Genomic DNA, 15,988 nt, shown 5'->3' with positions numbered 1-15,988 from the left:
GCTGCATGCAGCAAGGCACACAGCAATGGAGCAAATTCAGCCCCTTTTTTTGTCAGCAGAGTAGTCACTGCTTATCGAAGGCTTCATTTTGGGCCTTAGGAAAGAGAGAGCGAGGAGTAGGACACTAGCTGACTTGTCGAAAATTGCATGCCCTGACTAAATCTAGGTGTTGCTGTACAGGTAACTTGATAAAGTAATGGCATTTGGCAAGAAAGTGACAAGAAGCAATGAAGACAAGGACACAAGGGTTAAATGCCAGTTTATTAGAGCACAGAACCGAGTTCAAGCAAAAAACATTGTCAGCAAGCAACAAGAAGACACAAGACAAACAAGTTGGATGATGTTCCAGTTAAATCTATTTTTTGACACTGCATAAGAGGGGTGCACCGGTCCTGGAGGTACTGCAATACCAGGTCGATGCGTGGAGTGGACAGAGCAAGCTCTTCTTCCATCTCCCTGTTCTAAAAATCCATTTAATATATGGTCCCCAGATAGGGGACGTATCAGATATTAAACTGATAAGAACAGATACTACACTTGATCTTAGCCAAAAGGCCGAGAAGCGATAACCCAATTATTCTCTGTTCCGAGCGAGCGGCTTTCTGGCCCCACCGGAGGGCTCGCTGAGAGTTGCCCGTTTGCCTGTACCCGGCAAGCGCCCTTCCCCCCAGTCTAGGCTGTCCGGAGGTGTGAATCTTCAGCCAGACGGGTGTCGCTGGTCTACAGGCCTGAACCCCTGTCTACTGGACAATCCACCCTTTTCTGACACCTGCCCAACACTGCTGGAGCCCAATCATGACCTTCAGTCATCCCAAAATAAGAATTGCACACATTCAGGTGCTTCTCGTTGCTCCTCGTGCACGTTCAACAAGGAAAATCATTTGCATGGGCCGGCCTCCTAGTTAGCATAACGTGGACTTAGTTAACATAACGTGGAAGAAAATCGAGGACCACTAGAGGGAGTCAAAGACTAAGGGATCCTACGGATAAAAATAAAAAAGCCTTGCCACAGCTGCCTTTTCTAGCTAGCTGCTGCATGCAGCAAGGCACACAGCAATGGAGCAAATTCAGCCCCTTTTTTTGTCAGCAGAGTAGTCACTGCTTATCGAAGGCTTCATTTTGGGCCTTAGGAAAGAGAGAGCGAGGAGTAGGACACTAGCTGACTTGTCGAAAATTGCATGCCCTGACTAAATCTAGGTGTTGCTGTACAGGTAACTTGATAAAGTAATGGCATTTGGCAAGAAAGTGACAAGAAGCAATGAAGACAAGGACACAAGGGTTAAATGCCAGTTTATTAGAGCACAGAACCGAGTTCAAGCAAAAAACATTGTCAGCAAGCAACAAGAAGACACAAGACAAACAAGTTGGATGATGTTCCAGTTAAATCTATTTTTTGACACTGCATAAGAGGGGTGCACCGGTCCTGGAGGTACTGCAATACCAGGTCGATGCGTGGAGTGGACAGAGCAAGCTCTTCTTCCATCTCCCTGTTCTAAAAATCCATTTAATATATGGTCCCCAGATAGGGGACGTATCAGATATTAAACTGATAAGAACAGATTTTTTTTTTAATTCTTTTATTTAAAATTTCACAAGTAAAATACAAAGTAACATTTGACAAAATATGTACAAAAAAGGTCTTAAAGTTTTGTACAATATTTAAAATACAACATAAAGACAATATTTACATAATACAAAAACAAAGACGATATTTACATAATACAAAAACAAAGACAATATTTACATAATACAAAAAGACAATATTTACATAATACAAAAAAATGTTGACAATATTTACATAACACACCCCTTTCCCTCCCAGAACCCACCCACAAAACCCTCCCGAAAATCCCTCCCACAAAAAGGTAAATAACAAAGCATACAACAACAAATAACAAAATACAGCAAAATATAGCAAAAAATCAAGATAACAAGAAAAAAAAACATTTTACAAGAAATCCCCATCCACCCATCGATTAGCAACAACAAGGATCAAAAAACTACCCCTACAATACACTGTCCCTCAACCCTATCCCTACACAAACAAAATCACTCCTATACACTTTCTCCACACTGTCCCTTCACCACCACCTGCACTCACCCTGAAAGACAAAAAATAAAGGTTAATTCCATCAAAAACATCAAAAACATAATCCCGAACAAAAAAACACACATTATATACACCATTGCTTCCACATATCAATTTTCCACAACCTCCGTGCATCACCCTCACCCAATCTCTTAAAATCAAAATATACATAATTAAAAATCCTTCCTCGGACCATGGCCACACATTCCCTCACTTTCACAATCTCTTGCCTAAAAACAAAGATATTCCGTACATCCCACAAACATTCCTTAACACAATTCACCACTATCCACAACAATCTCTCCTCATTCCACGTTAGATCACTCAAACCATACAACACCATCTCATATGTTAAAACATCCACACCAGTCAATCCCTTCACCATCTTCTCCATCCTACTCCATATTTTCCTAGCATACCGGCACTCCCAAAACACATGTATCACTCTCTCAATCCCCCCACACCCACTCCTCGGACACACCTCACTATCAACCAACCTTCTCCTCCTCTGAAACTCTCTCGTAGGCAAACACCCATGCACCCCCATCCATGCAACATCTTTCTGCCTATTGTCCAAACCCTTACAACACACATTCTTCCAGACTTTCTTACATTCAGCAACTCTCAAACCACCTATTCCTTCCACTTCCTCCCTCTCTTTCAACAACTGCACAATCTTCTTACTCTCACACCATTTATCCCGCGTCACATCTCGCAATTCATACCTCCTCATACACCTATCAATCCTCACATAAAACCAAGGCGCAACAAAACATACAGGCTTCCTCAGATCAACCTCACACAACTTACATTTCCGCAACACACTCCCACCAGCATATCTCACCATACATCCTGCAATATTCTCTTTCTCACTTAATCTCACACACATACTTACATACTTCACCACCAGAAACTTCTCAATACTCACCATTCCTTTCCCACCATTCATTGCACCTTTCATCACTTTCTCTCTCTTCAACTTCTCCATCCGCGACGACCAAAAAAACGAAAAACACACTCTCACAATCTGCTTCATCATTCTATCAGGCGCTGGAAATACATAATACAAAAACAACAAAATAGGAATCACAACCGCTTTCACAACCAACACTTTCCCTTCCATCGATAAAGTCCTTAGAGACCAAAAGTCAACTTTCTTCTTCACTCTCGCCAACACATCCTGCCAACTCTCTCTCCCATACAAATCTCCATCAAACTTAACACCCAAAATCCTCAATCCTCCAACACAAAACTTCCAACCACATTGTTCAACCGTTCCCCACACCCCAAACAACTTGCACTCACTCTTTTCCATATTCACACAAAACCCACTTGCCATACAAAAAATCTCAATCAATAGTTTCACCCTTCTTAACCCTACCATATCCTTGCAAACCACAGTAACATCATCCATATATCCAATCACCTTCAAAACTCTACCCCCACTCCCAGGAACCTCAACTCCCCTCACACACTTATCTTTTGCCAACATCCTCAACAACGGCTCAATTACACAAACAAACAAAACAGGCGACAACGGGCATCCCTGTCTCACTCCTGACCCAAAGTTGATGTCATTGGTCAGCCATCCATTCAGCAACACCTTACTTACCATACCTCTATATAAACACTTAATCCACCCAATCAGAACCTCAGGTATCCCCATTCTCCTTAACACTTTAAACATAAACTCATGCGACACTCTATCAAACGCTTTCTCAAAATCCACAGCCAACACAGCCACCTCCTGCTTCCTCTCCTTACATAACCACAACACATCCCTCAGACTCAACAAGCTTTCTGCAATCGACCTCCCAGGCACCGCACACACTTGCTCCTCTCCCACCAATTTCTCCGCTACCGCACGCAACCTATTTGCCAACACTTTCGCCACAACCTTATAATCCACATTCAACAACGATATAGGCCTCCAATTTTTCAACTCACGCTTATCTCCTTTCTTATACAATAAAACAATCACACTTTTCATCATAGAATCAGGCATCCTCCCAACTTCCAGAACTTTCATCACCATCTCATACACACAATCACCAATCACATCCCAGAACGCACAATAAAACTCAACAGGCAAACCATCACTACCAGGCGTTTTCCCTTTCTTCATACTCCCAAGACATTCATCAACTTCCTCCTTACTCACTTTCTCCCCTAACATACTCTTATCATCCAAATCCAAACACATCTCCACCTGCTTCAACACATCCTTCTCAACTCTCGCATCCCTCTTCTTCTCCTTATACAACTCCGCATAAAACTTACAAACTTCTTCCCCCACTCTCTCCTTCCCATTCACTTCCAGCCCATTCTCATCCAACACACTTGACAAATCCACTCTCCCACCATACACCTTCTTAAAGAAAAACCGCGTGCACTTCTCATCCTTCTCTTTCACCACCATCCTCGCTTGTGACATAATCTCTCTCCCTCTTCGTTCCATAAAACCTCTCAACTTCCTTCTTGCTTCCACCAAATCACACCCCACATCCTCTCCCCATTCTCTCAGCTCCTCCAAATATTCTAACCTCTTCAGCCACCATTCATACACCTCACGCTCCTTCCTTGCAATCTCACACCCCTTCCTCACAAAAAACCTCTTAGTCTGCTCTTTCACCCACTCCCACCACTCAATCACACTTAAAAAATCATTCCTCCTCCTCTTCAGTCTTCCAAAAAACACCCCATACTCTCTTTTCACATTCTCATCTTCCAACAACTCCACATTCAACTTCCATACACCTTTACCATACGTTACCTCTGGATCCATACTTACAACACATTCGATCCTACCATGGTCCGAGAAAGGCTCCCGTGTGACAGTAAAATCTTGTGCCTGCAAATTTTTGGAAATAAAACAAAAATCAATACGTGATTGTACAGTTCCCCGATCACTAAAATATGTAAAACCACCACCTTCACCCACATCCCTCAAACCAAACAAACTTAAAACCTCACCCAACTCCTTCCCCGACTTATCAATATCCCCACCACCAGCCCCACACCTATCCCCCCTGCGTAAAATACAGTTAAAATCCCCACACACAATAACCGGATCCCTCCCCCCCAAAAAAAACTTCATTTTCTCCCACAGGTCCAGCCTTCCTTTTTTATCCACCGGTGCATAAACACAAAACAATTTAAAACAAACACCCCCATACTCTAAAAAAACACACAAACATCTCCCCACCTCCACCTCCACCTTCCTTAAAATCCTGATCCTCCTATTTTTAAATAAAACCCCTACACCCGTATTCCTGCTTCGGCCGAGGGACCACACCGCATCCCCTAGGGTCCATTTAGCGGTGTGGGGGGCTTCCCTCAAATTGCAGTCCTGTAGGCAAATCAAATCGGCAGCGATTCCAGATATTTTTTGGAAGATCGCTGCCCGCCTACCAGCCGTCCCAATACTTCTGCAATTGAGGGAAGACACCCGTAAGGCCATAAAATATTAGAAAAGGATCATACTCCCGTCATGACTTTTTCTTTTTCTTTGTTTTTCCGGATCGGGTACGATGGCTCACCCCCAACACTGAACTTACCCCTGCGGACTCCTTCTCCTTCCCCTTCTCCACCGAACCGGGCCTGCAGTACCCCATCACCTCCTGCAGGCTGGACACCTGACCAGTGCTCACGTATGATGGCGCCTGTGAGGAGTCCGAGTCAACAACTGCTTCCGATGATCCGGGGTCCGGGGAGTCTGGAAAGGAGCCAATGTCCTGGGAGGAAGTAGGGGCCTCTGCACCCTCCATCTTCCTTTTTAAGGAAGGCTGCCCCACTTCCATCCCTTCCACCTCGGGGCCCTCCGACTCCATGCCGCTCCCCTCCGCCTCCCCCTCGGCCATGAGGTTGTCAGGGACACTCCTCTCGGGAAGAGAAGAGGTCCCTTCCTCCCCCACGGCGTCCAGAGGGGAGGGACCGGGCTCACCCTCCATAGGGGGGCAGGCAGCCTGCTCCCCTACTTCCTCGGGTAGCCCTGTGGTCTGGTCACCGGAGTTCACCGCGGCAGCCGGAGGACCACCTCTGGCCACATCTGCGTACGACAGTGCCCTTTGCTCCACAACCGCTCCTGAAGCCTCCACCGATCTTATTCCCGCCGCCACGGTTGTGGACTCAGATGGCTTTGCTGGTTTTCCAACCTTAGGGCACTGCCTAGCCAGGTGGGTACGGCTCCCACAGATGTGGCAGCTCTTACCCTCTGGACATTGGCTCGCCCCGTGACCCTGCTTGAAGCAGTTGCGGCAGGCCAACCCGGACTCGCACTGGTCTTTGGTGTGCCCGAACGCGAAGCACTGCCTGCAGAACAGTGGTTGGCCAGGGTACCACAGATACCCCCGGTTCCGCCCTATGGAGAAGGTCTGGGGGGGGTGCCGGACGCCACCGACCCCTTCCTTGTCCGCCTGGAAGGTGACCCAGAATCTACGCTGCCCATTAAAAGTACCGAAAACATTTGTCAGTTTCACGCCCGCAGAAACTGACTCGCAGTACCTATGTAAAAAGGCAGCGATCTCCCCATCCTGTACAAAAGGGTTGAACATATGCACAGTGATGGGGAGCCGCACTGTTGTCTCACTTGACAGGAACATGATCCCATCCAATAGTTCATGGCCTTCCTTCTCCCCCTTCCGAAGCAGGCATGTCTGCAGGTCTTCTTTTTTCCAGAATGTAACGTCATACAATCCAGTAGTGGGGAAACACTGCACGCAAAATATGCTTTCTCTCCGCATCCCAAAAAGCTCTTCGATCAAACGCTTCTGAACAAAGTGCAAACCAACAACATCACGCTTAGGCTCGGCCACGGCCAGCCTCAAAGTATTGGGTGCGCTAGGCGGCCCAATCATCCTCTCGCCCACCGATCCCACCCCCACCACATGGATGGTAGGGCGAGGTGATCGCAACCCGTTGTCTGGGGACTAAGCCTCGGGCCAATAGCAGCAAGGGGGGGCTCTCCGTAGAGAACGATCCCCCCAAGGCCGACCTCCGGGTACCCCAGACACCTCTTGACTAAGAATCAGGCAGTGGAGACTACACTTGATCTTAGCCAAAAGGCCGAGAAGCGATAACCCAATTATTCTCTGTTCCGAGCGAGCGGCTTTCTGGCCCCACCGGAGGGCTCGCTGAGAGTTGCCCGTTTGCCTGTACCCGGCAAGCGCCCTTCCCCCCAGTCTAGGCTGTCCGGAGGTGTGAATCTTCAGCCAGACGGGTGTCGCTGGTCTACAGGCCTGAACCCCTGTCTACTGGACAATCCACCCTTTTCTGACACCTGCCCAACACTGCTGGAGCCCAATCATGACCTTCAGTCATCCCAAAATAAGAATTGCACACATTCAGGTGCTTCTCGTTGCTCCTCGTGCACGTTCAACAAGGAAAATCATTTGCATGGGCCGGCCTCCTAGTTAGCATAACGTGGACTTAGTTAACATAACGTGGAAGAAAATCGAGGACCACTAGAGGGAGTCAAAGACTAAGGGATCCTACGGATAAAAATAAAAAAGCCTTGCCACAGCTGCCTTTTCTAGCTAGCTGCTGCATGCAGCAAGGCACACAGCAATGGAGCAAATTCAGCCCCTTTTTTTGTCAGCAGAGTAGTCACTGCTTATCGAAGGCTTCATTTTGGGCCTTAGGAAAGAGAGAGCGAGGAGTAGGACACTAGCTGACTTGTCGAAAATTGCATGCCCTGACTAAATCTAGGTGTTGCTGTACAGGTAACTTGATAAAGTAATGGCATTTGGCAAGAAAGTGACAAGAAGCAATGAAGACAAGGACACAAGGGTTAAATGCCAGTTTATTAGAGCACAGAACCGAGTTCAAGCAAAAAACATTGTCAGCAAGCAACAAGAAGACACAAGACAAACAAGTTGGATGATGTTCCAGTTAAATCTATTTTTTGACACTGCATAAGAGGGGTGCACCGGTCCTGGAGGTACTGCAATACCAGGTCGATGCGTGGAGTGGACAGAGCAAGCTCTTCTTCCATCTCCCTGTTCTAAAAATCCATTTAATATATGGTCCCCAGATAGGGGACGTATCAGATATTAAACTGATAAGAACAGATACTACACTTGATCTTAGCCAAAAGGCCGAGAAGCGATAACCCAATTATTCTCTGTTCCGAGCGAGCGGCTTTCTGGCCCCACCGGAGGGCTCGCTGAGAGTTGCCCGTTTGCCTGTACCCGGCAAGCGCCCTTCCCCCCAGTCTAGGCTGTCCGGAGGTGTGAATCTTCAGCCAGACGGGTGTCGCTGGTCTACAGGCCTGAACCCCTGTCTACTGGACAATCCACCCTTTTCTGACACCTGCCCAACACTGCTGGAGCCCAATCATGACCTTCAGTCATCCCAAAATAAGAATTGCACACATTCAGGTGCTTCTCGTTGCTCCTCGTGCACGTTCAACAAGGAAAATCATTTGCATGGGCCGGCCTCCTAGTTAGCATAACGTGGACTTAGTTAACATAACGTGGAAGAAAATCGAGGACCACTAGAGGGAGTCAAAGACTAAGGGATCCTACGGATAAAAATAAAAAAGCCTTGCCACAGCTGCCTTTTCTAGCTAGCTGCTGCATGCAGCAAGGCACACAGCAATGGAGCAAATTCAGCCCCTTTTTTTGTCAGCAGAGTAGTCACTGCTTATCGAAGGCTTCATTTTGGGCCTTAGGAAAGAGAGAGCGAGGAGTAGGACACTAGCTGACTTGTCGAAAATTGCATGCCCTGACTAAATCTAGGTGTTGCTGTACAGGTAACTTGATAAAGTAATGGCATTTGGCAAGAAAGTGACAAGAAGCAATGAAGACAAGGACACAAGGGTTAAATGCCAGTTTATTAGAGCACAGAACCGAGTTCAAGCAAAAAACATTGTCAGCAAGCAACAAGAAGACACAAGACAAACAAGTTGGATGATGTTCCAGTTAAATCTATTTTTTGACACTGCATAAGAGGGGTGCACCGGTCCTGGAGGTACTGCAATACCAGGTCGATGCGTGGAGTGGACAGAGCAAGCTCTTCTTCCATCTCCCTGTTCTAAAAATCCATTTAATATATGGTCCCCAGATAGGGGACGTATCAGATATTAAACTGATAAGAACAGATTTTTTTTTTTTTTTTTTTTTTTTTTTTTTTTTTTTTTTTTTTTTTTTTTAAACGCTACTCAGACTGAATCACAGACTTAGGCATAACTTTACCCCGTACCATCACCAGAGCCGTGTTCTTTGCATCATACTAGCGTATCAGGACATAGAAAAAGGTAAAATCAAGAATAAAATATCATACACAGTACATAAAATACATCCTATCCATCCCCCACCCGCCACTTCTCAAAATTCCAAAACACATTCGCCTCCTCCTCCCCCATACTCCTTCTTTCAACCGCAAGAACATAGAACATCTTCGCCATCACCCAGTCAACACAGTCTTTCTCCGTCAACGCCATTTTCTTTCTCACCAAGGCACACCGCGTCTCCCACATCGTTTCTCTTACCACTGCAGATACAACAAACATCTTACGCTGTTTTTCCTTACTTCCTTCCACCAAACCAAAAACACATTTTTCAAGTGATACAACTTCAACCTCCACCACCCTCCTCACAAAATCATGTAATAGCGTCCATACTTTGATAGCGAAACCACACTCCCAAAACACGTGCCTCACACTTTCATCTTCCATACACCCATCTCTAGGGCATACCTCCCTCCTCACCAGGTCTCTAGACTTTAAAAAAGACATCGTGGGCAGACAGTTATGTAGCGCTAACCACACCACCTCCCGCTGTTTATTAGTCACGCCTTTAAGTAGCAAGTTTCTCCAACAAAGTTCCGCTTTCTTGAAACTTAAACCAAAGATATTGGATGGTAGTTCACCCCTCCTTAACCATCCCCATAAGGCCTCTTTCTTGCGTGCTCCCTCCCCCAACTCCTGTAATTTGTTACTCAGAAAAAAATTGGACATCTTTAAGTAATAACTTGGAGATATCAAAGACATTGGTCTTGTAAGGTCTCTTTCGCACCATCCCCACTTCAGCAAAGGCCACCCAATCAGGTACCGCATCAAAGCAGCCGCTTTCCCACCTGCAAGAAAAGTCCTGAGATGAACCAACCACCACTGAACCTCTAAAAACCGCCCAACATTAGGAAAGTTGTATCCACCCAGTTGGAAGCTCTTCATTACTACTTCCCTCGACACTTTCTCCATCTTAGAGCCCCAGAAAAAAACAAATAACAGCCTCGTAATTTTCTGCACCCATCTTTTGTTTGGGGGGAAGACCACTGAACAATATAATAACAGAGGGAGAATCACCGCCTTAACGACCAGGGTTTTCCCAGACAAGGATAATCTTCTAAGTTTCCACAGACATAGCTTCTTTTCGACCTTCTCGGCACATTTAGCGATATTGACCTGACTTGTTAAACTTTTTTCGAAGTGTACCCCTAGTATTTCCACCTCCTGCACATTCCTTAGTTTACTCTTAGACGTATCACAGGTACCGCTTAAAACACATACGCTGCTTTTGCCCCAATTGACACGTAGCCCAGAGATCGCCCCAAAAATACTGAGCTGGAGCTCCGCTCTCGTCACGTCTCTAGCCGTATTACATAGAAAGTTGACATCATCCATGTAACAGAGGGCTTTAACAGGTTCATTCCCACAGCCTGGCACAAATACTCCTCTGAAACATTTATCCCGCGCAACATGCCTTAGGAGAGGCTCAATTGCGCAGATGAAGGCAACAGGAGATAAGGGGCACCCCTGCCTAACCCCCGACCTCACCTCCACTTCCCCAGACAGCTTTCCGTTGACCAGGATCTGGCTACTTATCCCGTGGTACAAACATTCGACCATCTTGACAAAGTCCTCAGGCACCCCCATCTGTCTTAAAACTATAAAAAGGTATTTATGATTTAACCGATCATAGGCCTTCTCTAGATCTATGCTTGCCACCGCCAAGGGCATGTTGTTACATTGGGCGTAGTATATTAGGTCCCTTAGGAGGATCAGATTATCCGAAATCCTCCGCCCGGGAACAGCGCAAACCTGCCACTCTCCGATGATACTATCCACCACCCTCTTCATCCTATCAGCCAAAATTTTCGCAAAGATCTTATAATCGCTATTAAGAAGTGTTATTGGGCGCCAATTACGTATATCTCGCTGATCACCCTTCTTTTTAAACAATAGAGTAATTATCCCCTTCCGCATTGATTTAGATACTCTTTTCTCTTCAATACAGGTCTTCACAACTCTGCATAGATCCTCCTTCAACACCGGCCAGTAGTCCTCATAAAATTCGATCGGTAAGCCATCCCCTCCAGGGGTCTTATTCCTTCTCATATTCCTGATCACGTTCTCTACTTCTTCTTCCCTTACAGGTTCCAGTAGCGTCTCTGCATCTTCCGCACTCAGGTTTCCTCTTACCACCTCACAATATTCCAGCGTCTCTTCATCTGATACATCACCACCACCACCGTCACTATAGAGATCCGCATAAAAGGATTTAATCGCCTCAACCATCCTGTCACCGCTCACCTCTTCTTCTCCTTCCAACACCGACTGGAACATTTTCTTTGGACCAAACGATTTTTTAAAAAAATACGCGGAGCATTGTTCGCCCTCCTCCATCTCTTGGATCTTAGCCCTAAAAACAATACTTCTCCCACGATCCTTCATCATAGCATTTCGGGCCTCGCGTACTTCTTTTAATTCTTCTTGCACCTCCACCCCCATCCTCTTGCACTGAAACAAGAAGTGCATCCTATCCACCAACCTCCTTTCCTCCTCATGCTTCCGCTTAGCCATCTCTACGCCCAATTTCTTAAAGAAACCACAGATCTTAGTTTTCGCCCAATCCCACCACTCCAAAATATCATCAAACCCACGTTTTTTATAGGAAAGGTGCTCAAAAAAGGTTTTAAATCTCAAAAACACCCCCTCCTCCTTCAAAAGAGAGATGTTGAGCTTCCACACACCCCTCCCGTACATCATAGTGTCATCCAAACTAAGGGAACTTGAAATTAAAGCATGGTCTGAAAAGGATACGGGATCTACCTGGTACCCAACGATTTTAAAGGCTAAGGATGCGAAGATAAAATCAATCCTGGACCTAACTGACCCCTTATCGGAAAAAAAGGTAAAAGCATCATTTTTCTGAGCAATCATAGCAGCATCCTGCAGGCGAAAGTCACTCACAAGCTCATTTAATGCTTTCGAGGTCACATCCATCCCACTTTCCAAACTCACGCCCTGCCTTTCCTCACTCCTCCTCACGCAATTGAAGTCTCCAAGCAGCAAGGTTGGGATTCTCCCCGGCAGCCACAACTTGAGCACGTCAAAAAAGCTTACACGCTCCTTCTTTTCCGCTGGTGCATAGCAATTAATTAGCTTAACTTCATTTCCTGCCACCTCCACCACCACAATTTGTAACCTCCCTGGTACCACCACCTCCTGTGAGACAATATGTATATATGGGTTTTTAATAAGGATCCCCACTCCTTCGTTCCTTGACTCACACATAGGAGACCACACAGATGCCCCATGTTTCCAATCTTCACCTACGGCTCTCTCGATACCGCACTCCTGCACACAAATAATATCAGCGCACACACTTCCCAGGTAATCAAAAACTGCCGCCCTCCTCCACCCTGAACATATACTTCTGACATTCACCGAACTCACGCTAAATGCCATGAAGAGATAAATCGAAAACAAGTGCACAGCCATAACGTCTACTTATTAAAGTTGCTTCCTCTCAATCACCCCTTTACTTGCAACATTCGCATAGGTCAATCTCTTCCTAGCAAAGGGAGAGCTGGCAGACTCTGATCCAGAGCCTCCATCATCAGGAAGAGCCTCCCCTTCCTCGTCCCCTCCAGCTCCTTCCTCCCGAGCCCTTTTTGTGGAGGACTGAGCCGCCTCGTCCATTGAAATGACAAGTCTTTGTCCACATTCTAACGACTCATCACTGTCCATCTCTTCATCCTCTTCTTCCTCAGCACTAGAGGATAACCCGCTTATTAAGTCCGACATCCGCCCTGGACTTGTATAGGCCTGACTCCGCTGTTCCTCCTCCACACCGACAACTACTTGTCCCGCCGAAGATCCATCCTCCATCACTTCCACTCTGGCTTCTTCCCCTACAGTAGCTTTCATGCTCCCAACGTCAGCCTTAGCACTAACCTCTGTATTCACAGAAGCGGCACCAGCCTCGTTGTTCATCGCCTCCGCTTGCACTGTAGGCGCAGCATCATCGGTCTTCCGCCCTGAGCACGTGTCAGGCTGCCCCGCATTCGCAGGCCGAGCTCTGCCACCCTGCCTCCGAGCAAGATATTCAGACCTCTGCTGCTCCCTTTCTTCTTTTGCCAGATTCCTAGCCACCATCCTATACACTTCCGAAGTAGTCTTCGCAGAAGAATACTCAGGGCACTGTCTCGCAAGATGACCAGGCTTTTTGCAAATGTCACACACTTTCTTTTGTCTGCAATCCTTAGAGAAATGGTCACCGGATCCGCAAAATCTGCATTTTACACCCTTGTCACAGTCACTACTTGTATGCCCATACACGCAGCACTTCCTGCAATATACCGGCTGTCCAGGGTAAAAGAGAAACCCCCTCTCTCCACCAACATTAAATACCGCAGGAGGTCTCCTCACTCCACCAACACACTCTGGGTCAGGCCGGAATTTTCCATAAAACCTGTACTTCCCGGTCCATATTTCAAATCTATTCAAGACCTTGTCACCGCCACGTAGATCCTCGCAATAGTTACTTAAAAACGCTCTAACCAAGTTCACGTCCGCGAACGGATTATACATGTGGACGACGATAGCCTTATCTTCCTGCATAAAGAGCGGAATAACCTCCATCTTTTTAAACACGTCATTATCTGAACTCCTCATCTTCTCGTAAATATTCCAGCACATCTCGGTAGAAACAAAAGTAGTGTCATATAAACCTTGTTGTGGGAAGTCTTGTAAGCAAACAATATCTCTTACCCGTAAACCAAGTAACTCCGTCAAAACATCGACCACGATCGTCCTCAGATTAACCTCCGCCTTGAATTCCGGTTTCACCAAAAACCGCAACGAGTCCCGCAATCCACGGACCGCCATCTTCCTCCGTCCAAAGGGAACCCCCAAGGGGGACCCTGAACTCCGCACAAACCGCCTTCAGAAGGGCGATCGCTTCCCGTTGCCCGGGGACTAATCCTAAGGCCAATAGCAGCAAGGGGGGGCCTTCCTAAGAAGAACGTTCCCCCCAAGGCCGACCGTCGGGTACCCCGGGCACCTCTTGGCTAGTCACCGAATGCAGCAGAACTACACTGGATCTTAGCCAAAAGGCCGAGAAGCGATAACCCAATTATTCTCTGTTCCGAGCGAGCGGCTTTCTGGCCCCACCGGAGGGCTCGCTGAGAGTTGCCCGTTTGCCTGTACCCGGCAAGCGCCCTTCCCCCCAGTCTAGGCTGTCCGGAGGTGTGAATCTTCAGCCAGACGGGTGTCGCTGGTCTACAGGCCTGAACCCCTGTCTACTGGACAATCCACCCTTTTCTGACACCTGCCCAACACTGCTGGAGCCCAATCATGACCTTCAGTCATCCCAAAATAAGAATTGCACACATTCAGGTGCTTCTCGTTGCTCCTCGTGCACGTTCAACAAGGAAAATCATTTGCATGGGCCGGCCTCCTAGTTAGCATAACGTGGACTTAGTTAACATAACGTGGAAGAAAATCGAGGACCACTAGAGGGAGTCAAAGACTAAGGGATCCTACGGATAAAAATAAAAAAGCCTTGCCACAGCTGCCTTTTCTAGCTAGCTGCTGCATGCAGCAAGGCACACAGCAATGGAGCAAATTCAGCCCCTTTTTTTGTCAGCAGAGTAGTCACTGCTTATCGAAGGCTTCATTTTGGGCCTTAGGAAAGAGAGAGCGAGGAGTAGGACACTAGCTGACTTGTCGAAAATTGCATGCCCTGACTAAATCTAGGTGTTGCTGTACAGGTAACTTGATAAAGTAATGGCATTTGGCAAGAAAGTGACAAGAAGCAATGAAGACAAGGACACAAGGGTTAAATGCCAGTTTATTAGAGCACAGAACCGAGTTCAAGCAAAAAACATTGTCAGCAAGCAACAAGAAGACACAAGACAAACAAGTTGGATGATGTTCCAGTTAAATCTATTTTTTGACACTGCATAAGAGGGGTGCACCGGTCCTGGAGGTACTGCAATACCAGGTCGATGCGTGGAGTGGACAGAGCAAGCTCTTCTTCCATCTCCCTGTTCTAAAAATCCATTTAATATATGGTCCCCAGATAGGGGACGTATCAGATATTAAACTGATAAGAACAGATACTACACTTGATCTTAGCCAAAAGGCCGAGAAGCGATAACCCAATTATTCTCTGTTCCGAGCGAGCGGCTTTCTGGCCCCACCGGAGGGCTCGCTGAGAGTTGCCCGTTTGCCTGTACCCGGCAAGCGCCCTTCCCCCCAGTCTAGGCTGTCCGGAGGTGTGAATCTTCAGCCAGACGGGTGTCGCTGGTCTACAGGCCTGAACCCCTGTCTACTGGACAATCCACCCTTTTCTGACACCTGCCCAACACTGCTGGAGCCCAATCATGACCTTCAGTCATCCCAAAATAAGAATTGCACACATTCAGGTGCTTCTCGTTGCTCCTCGTGCACGTTCAACAAGGAAAATCATTTGCATGGGCCGGCCTCCTAGTTAGCATAACGTGGACTTAGTTAACATAACGTGGAAGAAAATCGAGGACCACTAGAGGGAGTCAAAGACTAAGGGATCCTACGGATAAAAATAAAAAAGCCTTGCCACAGCTGCCTTTTCTAGCTAGCTGCTGCATGCAGCAAGGCACACAGCAATGGAGCAAATTCAGCCCCTTTTTTTG

The 15,988-nt window shown here is 46.8% G+C and overlaps 4 non-coding genes and 1 pseudogene across 4 annotated transcripts; all 5 read right to left on the bottom strand.

The window, feature by feature from the left end:
• Positions 1 to 376: 376 nt before the first annotated feature.
• Positions 377 to 567, bottom strand: LOC120938542. Its single transcript, XR_005749118.1, has one exon. It is a non-coding gene; the product is annotated as a U2 spliceosomal RNA (small nuclear RNA).
• An 840-nt stretch (positions 568 to 1,407) lies between these two features.
• On the bottom strand, positions 1,408 to 1,590 carry LOC120938571. Its single transcript, XR_005749141.1, has one exon. It is a non-coding gene; the product is annotated as a U2 spliceosomal RNA (small nuclear RNA).
• A 6,415-nt stretch (positions 1,591 to 8,005) lies between these two features.
• LOC120938540 lies at positions 8,006 to 8,196 on the bottom strand. Its single transcript, XR_005749117.1, has one exon. It is a non-coding gene; the product is annotated as a U2 spliceosomal RNA (small nuclear RNA).
• An 840-nt stretch (positions 8,197 to 9,036) lies between these two features.
• LOC120938639 lies at positions 9,037 to 9,248 on the bottom strand (annotated as a pseudogene).
• A 6,033-nt stretch (positions 9,249 to 15,281) lies between these two features.
• On the bottom strand, positions 15,282 to 15,472 carry LOC120938539. The gene has a single exon (XR_005749116.1). It is a non-coding gene; the product is annotated as a U2 spliceosomal RNA (small nuclear RNA).
• Between the last annotated feature and the right edge of the window lie 516 nt (positions 15,473 to 15,988).

The sequence above is a fragment of the Rana temporaria genome, chromosome 4 (assembly GCF_905171775.1).
Source record: "Rana temporaria chromosome 4, aRanTem1.1, whole genome shotgun sequence".
NCBI lineage: Eukaryota > Metazoa > Chordata > Amphibia > Anura > Ranidae > Rana > Rana temporaria.
This window is presented reverse-complemented; position numbering and strand designations above follow the sequence as displayed.